Source organism: Opisthorchis viverrini (assembly GCF_000715545.1).
Source record: "Opisthorchis viverrini unplaced genomic scaffold opera_v5_3, whole genome shotgun sequence".
In the NCBI taxonomy this organism is placed as follows: domain Eukaryota; kingdom Metazoa; phylum Platyhelminthes; class Trematoda; order Opisthorchiida; family Opisthorchiidae; genus Opisthorchis; species Opisthorchis viverrini.
Window position 1 is genome coordinate 2,290,080 of NW_008751659.1, and position 13,490 is coordinate 2,303,569.

The following is a 13,490-nucleotide window of genomic DNA, read 5'->3' on the forward strand; positions in this document are numbered from 1 at the left end:
GGCAGAGACTCACAGGTATTTTGGCCCAGTTGCAGACACTTGCTGACGGAAATTGGGATCGTTGGTGACCAGACAGGGCGTTTGGAGTAGCTGTTACCAAAAATGGAATCTTGGGGGAAGGAGAGAACGTTATGAGAGCAGTAGGGACAACTGGGTGTCAGGAGGTATTTGGTAGCATGGAGATAGAAAATCTAATCTAGCGAGGTTAGAGGATGACAGCAGGCCATTAAATGAAATTGAATAGGCATCAGTTGGGGCTAGACGACACAGGAATCAAAAAACAGGTTTAAATGACAGTTATAACAGTAGTGTAGTGCAGACGGGCGTAGAATGGACCAGTGTTAGTGGGATTTCGGCCGACAAATATGGGGTACAAGCAGATTACGATGCGACTGGTCGGAAGAAGCGATGATAGAGGCAACGTATTTTTCACCGAACGTTAATAAACCGGTAGACATGGAAAAAGAGCGGGAGTTGGAACAGGCCGTTCGCCGACCTGGTGCCAGGTCAAGGTGACTTGTCATAGTGTCAACTTGCTGAGATAAAATATTGGTTAGCAACGGAAGGTCTGTAATAGGGCCCCATTAGACAGACTTCGTGGCACAGAGAGGTGGTTATTGTGGAGGGTGGCCTTAGATAGATAGGGACTGGCTAATGAATAATGTCTGTAAGGCGTACGAAACTCAATTCTTACAGCTGCATAAAGATGCTACATGCTCAGGATAGCATAACATTCTGACGGGGACAATTATGCTGATTGTAAGCTGCCAGTAACGCAGTCACGGTTGTCGACTACAACTTACAGCTGCATAAAGATGCTACATGATCAGGATAGCATAACATTCTGACAGGGACAATTAAGCTGATTGTAAGCTACCAGTAACGCAGTCACGTTTGTCGACTACAAACGACAGATGATATGTGGCAGGAAAAGGTGGCAGCAGTAGTGACTGTCGATATTGATCAAAAGGGTCTTTATATTTCATTTGCATATAGTAAATTCCCACAGCTGGAGACAGGCCGTAAAAATGTCGTGCACGACTAACCAGTTGGACTCGTTGTGAGGCCACCCAGGCCAAAAAACAACTATGGCTATGAAGGCGAGCTTCAAAGTAATTTACGAGTGTTGTAGTAATGCCAGGTTGCCTCATCGCTTTTGAGCGGACAAAAAGATAGTTTTACTTCGCATGTATCTGGAACATTACGAAATATATGACACAAGGGGACCAGGCCCAGATCAGCACCTACAGACAGGCAGCGAATGTACTTCTCGTGGATTTCTTGAATAAAAGCCCGGCAATGAGCGAATTAGTACTTCTCGTTTCTTGAATAAAAGCCCGGCAATGAGCGAATTACCTGTTCAGCTGAAAGGGTGATAGTTATGAGAATGCGCCACACGGCCGGCAAACACAGCGATATCTCCTGAAGCAGCACTATAAACGGATGTTTTCGCTCAGTTTATGCTACCAGATCTACCAGGTGGCAGGTCACTAAAAGGTCCTTATTACGGTTTGTGCTTCAACACACAACTCCAACCGCAAAACATTTTACCCGGCCGAATAAAAGCTTGAACAGTTAAAATGCCCAGCCACTTGTGACAAGCAAACAGTAAACAGCCACTGGAATAGGCATGTTGCGCATGCGACAAATTAGACCACATTTGCCACTGAAGAAGTACGGTAAAACGGAGACCTCAAAAGCGCGAGTACTCCGGTTAAACGAAGACTCTATAGCAAACATAGGTGGACGTACACATACCTGTGTGTGTGTAAAACAATGCGCTGCAGAGCAAACAAGATCTTGATTCTGAGCCCTGTATTGTGGTGAAACTAAACCTTTCTTTGGGATTTATCTAGATTTTTCACAAAAATCTCAGTTAGCGAGCGATGATTTCGTTTTTTAAGCCACTTCATTTTGATAACAGTCCAATAATCGTGTGAGGATAATAATGCTAAGCAAACAAATTATCTCAAGAGGATGACCCAATTACTCAGCTCAAAACTTTCGGCCGTTACGATTGGCATGAATGACAAATACGCGTCTTTGTGCATTCCCGCACACTGTTTGCTAACCTGACATATGCTCATAAAAATTTTGTTGAGAACCCACCAATATTTTCCTATCTGACACCATCAGAATGATGCCGAACAGGTTCCATGAGGCCAAAAAACAACTATGGCTATGAAGGCGAGCTTCAAAGTAATTTACGAGTGTTGTAGTAATGCCAGGTTGCCTCATCGCTTTTGAGCGGACAAAAAGATAGTTTTACTTCGCATGTATCTGGAACATTACGAAATATATGACACAAGGGGACCAGGCCCAGATCAGCACCTACAGACAGGCAGCGAATGTACTTCTCGTGGATTTCTTGAATAAAAGCCCGGCAATGAGCGAATTACCTGTTCAGCTGAAAGGGTGATAGTTATGAGAATGCGCCACACGGCAACTCAACACAGCGATATCTCCTGAAGCAGCACTATAAACGGATGTTTTCGCTCAGTTTATGCTACCAGATCTACCAGGTGGCAGGTCACTAAAAGGTCCTTATTACGGTTTGTGCTTCAACACACAACTCCAACCGCAAAACATTTTACCCGGCCGAATAAAAGCTTGAACAGTTAAAATGCCCAGCCACTTGTGACAAGCAAACAGTAAACAGCCACTGGAATAGGCATGTTGCGCATGCGACAAATTAGACCACATTTGCCACTGAAGAAGTACGGTAAAACGGAGACCTCAAAAGCGCGAGTACTCCGGTTAAACGAAGACTCTATAGCAAACATAGGTGGACGTACACATACCTGTGTGTGTGTAAAACAATGCGCTGCAGAGCAAACAAGATCTTGATTCTGAGCCCTGTATTGTGGTGAAACTAAACCTTTCTTTGGGATTTATCTAGATTTTTCACAAAAATCTCAGTTAGCGAGCGATGATTTCGTTTTTTAAGCCACTTCATTTTGATAACAGTCCAATAATCGTGTGAGGATAATAATGCTAAGCAAACAAATTATCTCAAGAGGATGACCCAATTACTCAGCTCAAAACTTTCGGCCGTTACGATTGGCATGAATGACAAATACGCGTCTTTGTGCATTCCCGCACACTGTTTGCTAACCTGACATATGCTCATAAAAATTTTGTTGAGAACCCACCAATATTTTCCTATCTGACACCATCAGAATGATGCCGAACAGGTTCCATGCGCATTCAGTTTTCCCGTTTTCTTACATTCTCTAGCCTTGAAAACGAAACCATGCAGATACGTTGTATTTACACTGTTGCGTACAGAATTCTGTTGCTCCCATTATACATGTAGCATCTCTTTTACTCTGGTATCACGTGGCTATTATTCTGACCCAAGTTTGATTGTTTGCATCTGCTAGTAACGCCTCGGGATTCTAGATGAATCCCATTTTGGAAGCCACCCTCAATGGCCCGTGAATTTCGACCGGGCTTATTCTCAGATACAAAGGCCGTTGTGACTGACTGCTTGTCATTTACATTGTTCCAATGGTATCAAATCGCAAGTAGATCTAGGATGACCCTTCATCCTTTAAAACCCAGTTCGCCTGCAACTAAATACTTCTTTTCCTTCATCGATTACGGTGCTTCCCAATCAGGCGGTTACCACTATTGTATAAAAGCTTGAATCGGTGACCAGTGCTGTCCCACAACAAGATTAAACACTGTTAGCTCGTGTCTGACTGGTCGTCAGATTGAACCTTTCCCCCATATCGACTAATAAGATACATAGGAAACCGAAAACACATTCTTCATCATTTTTCGAATTTCTTATAACAAAAAATATCTGTTCTAACCTCCACAACCTGAAAGGTTAGAGGACAAGTCACACAAATTGCGAAGGAAATGCGGCGTTTTCAAGGGCGTGATGATATACTTGACTGCTGTCGCACCGGGTCGTAGTCAAACCAATTAAATCTAATAATGCCACCCCTCCGCGGAAGTGTGAACGCTATAAGTACCGCGCCTAAGGACAGCAGGACGGCATTCTTTTTGGAATACTTTTCAACTCTTTCTGCTTTACGCCTCCATAGACGGTAAGGTGGTGTTGCACTGTGTGTAGCAGAATTCACGGATTCACGGAGTGATACAACCGGATCGAGGCATTTGCCCAAGTTTCCCGGGTCGGTTTTGTTCTTGTGGTCCAGTGGCTGTCGTTCACCTGAAAGGCACAAGTGAAAAAGGGAGTAGCACTGCATTTTGTGTTCTCGACGTGAGGCAGTATGCTTCCCAGCGCAAAGATCTGCATAAGTAAATGTCTGGGAGTGCTTTGACCTGGGTTCTAGGCACATGGACAACCGTCGGAGGAAGGTTATTCCACGCACCTACTGCCCGAAATGAGAAAACGTTTTGCCCAGTGAATATGTGCGCCCTGAGCTTGAAAATCTTACCACGCATCCGCCATGTGTTTGCTGGGTCAACGGTGAAAACCCATTGGCGAAGCTTTATCCAAACAGGGCACTGGTAAGAATTAGATCCCCTCGGAGGCGACGACACTCCAAACGAAGGAAATCATGCATCGCGAGACGCGCTTTGTAGTCCATGGATTTGAGGCCGGCACCCATTCTCGTAGTGACTCGCTGGACACACTCGCTACCTTGTAGAAACCAACTACTCGGGGACGGAGATATGCAACAGAGGCAGTATGCCAGCATGACCACAACGCTGAAGGCCACGAGATATAGACGGTTCTCGAACTTTCTACAAAATTATGCTGGGGATGTGAAACATTTGGCGCATTTCGGAAGATTCTTCGTAACCCTTTTCCAAAAGCATGACACAAATATTCAGTGTGCTAATCGACCCATCTACAATAACGGTACTTACAAAGCTTCAGCATTTGGCTTCTTGTCTTTTATTTCTTTTGAGAATAGCTTCCACTACCCATCAGCTTCGGTCGCTTGTAGATGAGCACAACGTCTGGAGTGCACGAATAGTTTGAGCGCGCATTACCAAACTGTCGGACATTTTTTGTTCTTCGGTCTGCAACCTGTATCCCGGTCTCGTATCCTGACGCAGATGAGCCAGGTGAAACTAGATCAGGACGCCGAGGTGTCGTATAAGCTTTCACCAGATAACTGAAATTTGATGCTCGTACGGGTCGGTAAACGAGATCAAGGCATTCGCATAAGCTTTCTGGGTTGGGTCTGTTCTTGACGTTCAGCGGCTTTCACTCGTCTGAAATGGAAAGGCAAAGAAGCGTGTGGACCCGCTCTTTAAATTCTCAACCTCAGACAGTGGGCTGCCAGTGGGTAAACTCACATAAAATGCATCCATAAGTCTTTCGGGCTGGAGGAAGGTTATTCCACACACCAACCACCGAAAATGAGAAAATAATTAACTCAGTGCGCGCCCGGAGCTTGAAAACCTCGCAATGCCCCCGCGGAGTATTGGTTGGAACATCGGTGAAAACCGAGTCGAACATTCCTCGTCCAAACAGTGCGTAAGTTGACGCTATGACATCTTTGAGACGATGCTACGCCGGTAGGGATGTTAAAATCGCATAGAGACGCGTTCCGCACCTTCAAGTCTCATTCCTTATAGTTTCTGTATTTTAACCAAAAAGATATGCAACAAGTGAAGAGTGCGAAGCACAATCTTGGAGGCCGTCCGTTCGGGACCAGTTTTGACCCGCGATAATCGTTCGGACTCATGGGAGACATTATACGAACGAAAGTTCGTAACCGCATCATGGAAAAACAGTAACTCGCTGCAGTAGGGTGCCCTTTCACTCAGTCCGGTGAAGGTCGGAACTGCCACCAACCGCAAATGGCAGCTCTTCCCTGTACGCCATCACTAAATACATCTTGCGTGCACGGTTAGACGTTAAAAGCAAGCGTTCGGAACTAATGTCTTCTCGGAAAGATTTATTGGCCCAAACGGTTGCTTCAAGCCCCAGATCCTGCGAAACATGCGCCGGACAGGCGCAGCATCTCACTCAGGATGCACAGGTCAGCCGCAGTCGCATAAATCCGTATCAATTAAATTCGTATCAATCCGAAGGCGGTCTTGTACCTAAATCATGCGTTCAAAACTGCATACCAAGGGTCGAGCAACCTTCCAATAGTTACCATCCAAACGCCCCTTTCAAGTGCATACTTGCAAAACAGATGGATGAATATTGTAGTCGGTCACACATTGAAGAGGAAAGTAACAGGATGACCGTCCTGATGGGCGAAATACAGTAGGGGCAGTCAAAATCGGTGTACCCGAAAGTAATTCCGTGTAAGTCAAAGAAAAAACCCACAGTAGCCAATGAATGCCTACCGTCCGATTTGCTTTTTTGTGCAGATCATTTACGTGTACCCAAAATTGTTCGGAATAGCGAACGCGCTCGTTTCCACTCACTTCATTGCAGAAAGCCCTGTCGAAGGGCGCAACTCCTTCTTTTGGGGAGATGGTGCCACAAATCTTGGACGCAATGTCAGTCATCGAACAGCTACGGCCGCGGGAGAAATCAAATATTTGTTGTGATATGTCGCGTCCTGAAGGTTCAGCTACCAATGCAGATGCATAATAAACACGCTGAAACGGATGTGGTGCCGCCGCTGTGTTTTTGGGGTGTTTGAACATTTAAATGATTCATAGGCTTAGACGTCTCCTTACTATACCTTACTTTTACTTACCCTTGCTATACCCTTACTATAGCGGTTCGTATCCACCCCGGACGGACTGATCGACTCTAATGAAATATCTGCTGGAACACCTGGCGTACCCGGTGTGTATGACCTTCAACATAAAACTGACCCGTTCACATCTCAAACAGCTGCTCGCCCGAATTTTCGACTGACCAGAATTGGATCTGTTTATTCGCGATGCGTTGTAATATCGGTGGTAGCATAGAGTGCCTGCCATTTTGGCTAATTTATATTTGAGTATTGGTGACGTAAAGCCTTATCCACTAGGCCCTGTCTCGTTAACTTTGTCTCTGTTTTTCACGGACATAAGTTGTTGTGAACCTTGCATTGAAGAAATACCGTCCCCTGGTGCTTGCGTAGTGTGCATGTCACATGGCTGATTCCAGTGGAATCGGACTATCTCTATATCAAGGTAGAATCAAGTAAGTTAGAGAAGCACTGACTGAGGACTCCACTTCCATCCATAAACAGGACAGGTGAGAATTTGTTGTACCCAACAGCCCAGTGGTGCACTGGAGAATAGTGTAACGGTGCACTCGTGCATCCCTGATGCTGTCGGAGGTTCCAAATCGACTGCATTTCGTTGAATTCCCGTGAGAAGATTTCAGAAAGCGGTTCAGAGTTCGTCGCTGGGCTCAATTACTATATTTATCCATGCAGATGCTCATTTTATCTGACGTCTGGCAGTTCACCAAGTTGTGTCTAACGCGCGACCAAGAGGAACATGTGTTCGAAATTTGAACAACTTTTAGACTGTTACTTGACATCTGGTACTGTGATCGGCTGCGCTGTTTTACAAGCACTGTTTTACAAAGCAGATTGCACTATTCCGGACATAAAATAATGATGACCGAACGGGTCCCGGCGGGTTTTCTCTGCAGTTTGACCTGAATTCTCAATGACCGTTAGAGATGTGTGCATCCTGTGCGCTCGTGCAAAAATTAACATCGGCAGCGAACACGCGCGTGATCAAAATCCACATAATTTTCCATTAGGAGTGCCAGTCTGCTATTTATATCAGTCGCCTATTTTTAATGATGATGTGATCTCTGTGGTAGATGTGAGCACAGAAACTTGGGGCGCCGTGTGGCCAAGCGAACTTGGTTGTTTCGGAAAATAGTGCTACACGAAAGCAACCTTTGATCCACACTTAACCGCAAAGGGTTTTCGCCAGTGTCTTTGAGTCTAGTTTAGCCCAAGCCCACCGGGCATAAGATATTAAGGTACTGAATAGATGCTACAGCTGAACCATTATTGTTTTATTTGTATCCACACCTAACCGCAAAGGGTTTTCACCAGTGTCTTTGAGTCTAATTTAGCCCAAGCCCACCGGGCATATGATATTAAGGTACTGAATAGACGCTACAGCTGAACCATTATTGTTTTATTTGTAGACACTGAAGGCCGTCGGATGACCGGCGTTTAGGGTCTAAAGAATTGCCAGAGGCTTCGGTGGCTGAGTGAAGCTAAGATATTTTGGCCTGTTGAGCAGGTAGCAGACTGATCCACCAGTCCTTAAGGATGGGCCTATGAAGTAGTTGCTAGGAGCGGGGTGATGTGTGGGAGTTGAACGAATATATGAAAGAGGAAGAAGGGAGGCATCAGCGGTAGTCTCTTTCCGCTCACCCGCCCTGATATATGCAGCAAAAGGTGACCTAGTTGATTTCACCATACGGCGTTCGATGCGGCCCGAAGCCACTTTTACATGTGCAACTCATCTTTGTTCACGGGCTGAGACGCTGTCAAAGCGTCCATGCCTAGACAAGCAACTGGTTTAAATGCCTGACAACAAGGCAGCAGTGGTTGTATTTAGACCACCAGGCCAGTCGTTTTGAAGGAGAAAGTCACCACACGTTTCCTAACCCTTCATCTGGAGAATATGGAGGCCGTTATTCAGTTCACTGCCTATTGAACAACTTGGTTTTATGAGTCACACTCCCCAGTATACCGCAGTGTGTACACAATCCATTCACCACACAGACGTCCGGTCTCTTCGTGACAGTCAGTTCAATGTGATCCTGTGTTCCTGGGTGTGTAGAAAGCAGGAGGAAATATCCATTTTTTGGAACAAAACCGTTAGCCATTTCCATTAGAGGTTCCCTGGTGCGGTCGGTACAGAACTACATAAGAGAGACGGCCAGGGAACTTAACTTCAGAATCGGAGAGCGTAAGAGGAACATAAACAGGCTACCGGGAAACGCAGACGAATATCGAGCGCTACCGAAAGACATGCATTAACATGCATGAAACACGGGGCAATAAAAAGATTTAGAATATATTGAGGTTTTGAGGTGAGCACCAAGGTGCACGCCACCGACACTGATCGCAGAGGAGGTAGAAATCTCCAAGCATCCCACTATTAACAGGATAGATGGCGCGGAATCGGCAGGCGTGTAGAGAACGGTTTTGGATAAGTGGAGTTGAGTCGTGTCGGGTTGCGGTCATCAGAAGTGAGTCATCATCTACATTCCACTTAACCTCACTCAATTCACCCCCAAAAACATTGTTGCAGCACTCGAAATTCCACAAAAGCCAATATTAGCATACCACCCGTCCCTAATGACGCCATTATCAGCACAATTCGCCCAGCTGCAAAACCTTTACAAGTGAAGTGAAACTTTTTACGCCAAAATGTTGCATTTTGTTGCATATGTGCATAACCTAAAAACCGTTCTTATCTACGTTCATATTTTTGCCGCTCACGAAATTTCATTGCCTCTGGCTGAAAAGTCCGATGGGATAACTTCCCGGCATTTCTGAAACCGCGGGATGCCTAAATAGGGCCTAAAATCTGGATTGGTACTCTCAACTCAATTTTTCAATATCCTTAGTCCACCGGAGACGTCATAATTTTCGAGAATTCAATTCCATTGTAAGAATATCGAGAGCGTCCCTAGTAGGCAAGCATCACACCATTTGTCGAATGGCTCACGTGCAGGCCACGGACCAAATGAAGGTATGCCCTGATTGGCCAGGGTGCCAGTTAATCTAGCTCCAGTATCTTTAGCTCGACGCTTCTCGCCTCCTCACGGAGATTCTGGCGCTACCTTGAGGGACACTCTGTCATTGCCCTACAAATACGGCTGTAATAATTGTACTTTGTCTACATAAAGGGCCGCGCCTTTTGGTACACCATAGTGGGTGGAGCAGGAAACGAGGAAACTGAAACAGAGTTGCATGACTGTTCAGCAAATCACGGCAATCAAAGAAATCTATCAGCGGCAACCGCGGTGAATCCACAATTGAAGCACAATAAAGTGGAATATAAAAAAAACAAGCCCGATCAGAATGCATTACAAAACATCAAACCAGTCGACGCAAGAATTTGGCAACCACACTAACCGACAAGGGCCGACAATAAAGTGAATATAAAAAAAACAAGCCCGATCAGAATGGATTACAAAAACTCAAATCAGTCGACGCAAGAATTTGGCAACCACACTAAACGACAAGGGCCGTTCACAGACACTTGAAAATGATTTAGCGCGCTAATATGAAGAGCTGTTACTGATTGGTTCTTCGTGTGGCTTGAAACCCGGTCAACATTGTGACCTGTTCACATGGCGTGATAAGGCTTTTGTGTCAAAAGTGGAATGCTGCCCAAATAAAAACTACCAATAGTTTATCAAGCCCTCCTGGAACTTACGTTTGCCTTCGCGAGAATCCTTTCTGAAAATTCTTCTTGTGTAGATCAAGGTGCCAAATCAACAGCGGCAGTCCGGACAGAACAACTACATTTCTTCCTTTGTTCAGCTCAAAAACCAAGTACTGAAATGCAGTGATTCCAGCTAATTCAGCTTTGTGTACCGTAGAAAATGAGGGTGAAGTGCTGAAACTCACGCGTTGAAGGGTATGGCCCAGTCATTTTGCCGACGTAGAATTATCCTGTTTGTCCCGTGTGACAGGAATCAAGGGCGATAGCCTTGATGCAAGACGACCATTGGCCGTGACACCGCCGTGACTATCCACTCGTTTGCCTCATCCCAAGGTCCACATGTAGGGAGACGACAGTTACCAACGCGACCGAGTTGACTAGTGGGGATTTTCACGCCTCGTTTGCAATTCGTGGACTGACTGCATGTCTCCGCTGGACAGATAGCTGAGCTACGAGCGCCTTACGAGTCAAACGGCCTCGTGAATGGCCGAGCTGGCTTATCCTATGGGATGTAGCCAGCTCATCTATTGCAGAGTCGGCGACTTGCGGTCTGGACTGGGCAGCTGGTGTATGAAGGCCAAATTCAGGTTGGTATATAAACTGGTGTCGAGCTACAAATGGTCATTCCTCGCTTGCTCCTCTTGCGGTCCAGGTGTTCGCCACGTGCAGGATGCCGCCACCACGGTTGCAACGACGGTACAGCCAAGTAGGATGATTAGATGTGGTAGAATGTTGTGTAGGTTCACAGGATGCATCCTCGGACGAATAAAATGTCGGTGAAGTGCATCCTCACTGGAATGCTGATCAAAAGGGTTGTCGGTAAGTTGATATTTTTGCGCACAATCATGCAAATAACTTATACTTAGGTACGCTGATTTTGACTGCCAATCGTTCATGCGTGTCGTTCACCGAGACAGTTGACTTGTAATAATTAGTTTTTATATATGCAACACTCGCATGACCTGCGTACGTCCGATTGCCAAGTGTATGCTGCGAACCAACGTGTGAATGCACAGCAGGAGCGTGTTGTGTTTGGATTGTTGCGATATTTTAAGTCATCCATAGAAATCCGAGACTATGTCCGGATGAACTATTGAATAGACTAGACCGGTGATGGTGTGCCGGTCCTGCGCGATAAACTACGCCGCTTGGACTATCCTGTATGTGATCTGCAGGCTATCCGAGATCCGGTGCGCCCATCTGGACCCATGGCTGTGTCTGTTTGCGATGATGGGAGTTTGAATTTTCTCTCTCTTGCTTCCGTCCGTCTGAGTGGTTTGCTTGCAAAGTATGGTGATGCGATTCAGGCAGTCTCAACATAGTACCTCCAATGCCACCACACGCAGGTGTGGGAAGTGGGCGAGTTTTACTGCCGTAAAATCCATCCCCTCCTCTGGCCGTTTCCATTCCGTTGCCTTGCACTAATTCGTTTCCCATTTACTTTCCAGGCACAACTGTGGAACACATTTTTAATGGTTCTGTTATTTGTTGGCAATCAGTCATAATAAAATTGTTTTCCTAAACTTGGTTTCCTATTTTATGACGACGCAAGCGTCACGGCAACCAAGGCATCCAGGCCTTGAGTTGAAGACCAGCTTGCGTAGGTGAGGAAAGGGGAGCGTAATTTTCCGGTTTCGTCCATAGCCTCAGAGTGGTCCCGAAGCGTTCTAGGACAATATAGCGTCGCCTCTAACAGCATACGTCTAGCATTGCGTACAATAGCCCGGTAGCCTAACTGTTCCTGGAACACGTATTGCGCTTCATGGGTGTTTCACGTAACGGTGTTACTAGTTACGCAACCGACAAATATCATTCAATCCGAGGGTTCTATGACAGGGTCACACCGTCTGTTGTTACCAACCAGGGTTCAAAACTTCATTCGTGACATAAGTCGCTGTTGCTTTAGGTATAGCTGATATGTCTCGTCGAAAGTCGCATCAGAAGGTTGTGGCAATAGTGGTATTCCAAGCTTAGAGTTCCGAAGGACGCACCAATATTTCCTTCTTTTTTAGCCAAAATTCGTGCTGTCCATGAAACCACCGGGTCTTGCACCTATAGGTGCCCTATAGGGCAGTCAATAATTATATCGGGTGCTTTAGCTACCGAGCACCATTTCTAGGATGCATGGCCTTCAATGGATTCATTAAGAGGAACATATACTATTACACGCACGGTATTCCTTCAATTCAAACGAATTGCTCTTTCACAATATGTGAACGATGCTGATTGCAAACAGCCAATACACAAGCGTCAGCTGCTGAATCTGGGTTTTTTTGACTTATTACTTTTTGTTACCGTCAGTAATCCCAAATATCATCTTCCTTTGGAGATATAGTTAACTTTGGGAACAAAATATAGGATTACACTCTTTACAACCGGGCTACCTAAAACTACCGTTAATCCCATACTATTTGCGTTTCTTATATTTAAAAATTTGTTATCCATGTAAATTTTTTAGAGACAACTGCGTCTTAATTTCGTGCTTCGTTTGCGAGGAACAATCTCAAATCCGCCATGTTGCCACTTTGAATGTTCCCGCCACCTAGGTATCAACCAATCAGAGTGGGGATGACGCCGCAAGTCGCGTGGTCGCCATCTATGAGGGCCGTTAGCTTTCATGAAAACCATCTAGCGCACCTCAGCATTATTGATCTCTTGTTCCCACCAGATCCGCATTAAATCTTTTTCCCGTCCACTCATTTTTTCAAAACAAGGCTTTCAAATAAATAACGGTTGTAAGGGAGTGATGCATCAGTGTCGGAGGTTAGGGAGCGCTGCGCTAGTGTAATGTGCATAGCGCACCGTATGGAAGAATTATTCAGCTTCTCATTTAGAGTCTGATCCAAGACAGCGTACCCATTGTTCGTGGGCAAACGCCCGGGGATAGTTAGACCCCCGAATCGTTCCAGGCGGGCAAGAAAACCTCAAGTGGAAGTTGAAGAGAAACGTCGCCAGAGAACATTCTCCCCTGGTTCTACCGAATGTGGTGAACTCAGAAGAGATTTTGTCGTAGACACGCATCCATGAGAGGAGGTACATATAACCTTTATTGGAGACAAAACTTTTGAGGGAACACCCTTCATTTGCAGACGCTGCGGCGGATTCCGAGGACCAGCGGAGTGGAAGGCAGATTTTAGTTTAAGAACAACAATAACTGTTGATCGTTGGAAGGAGTG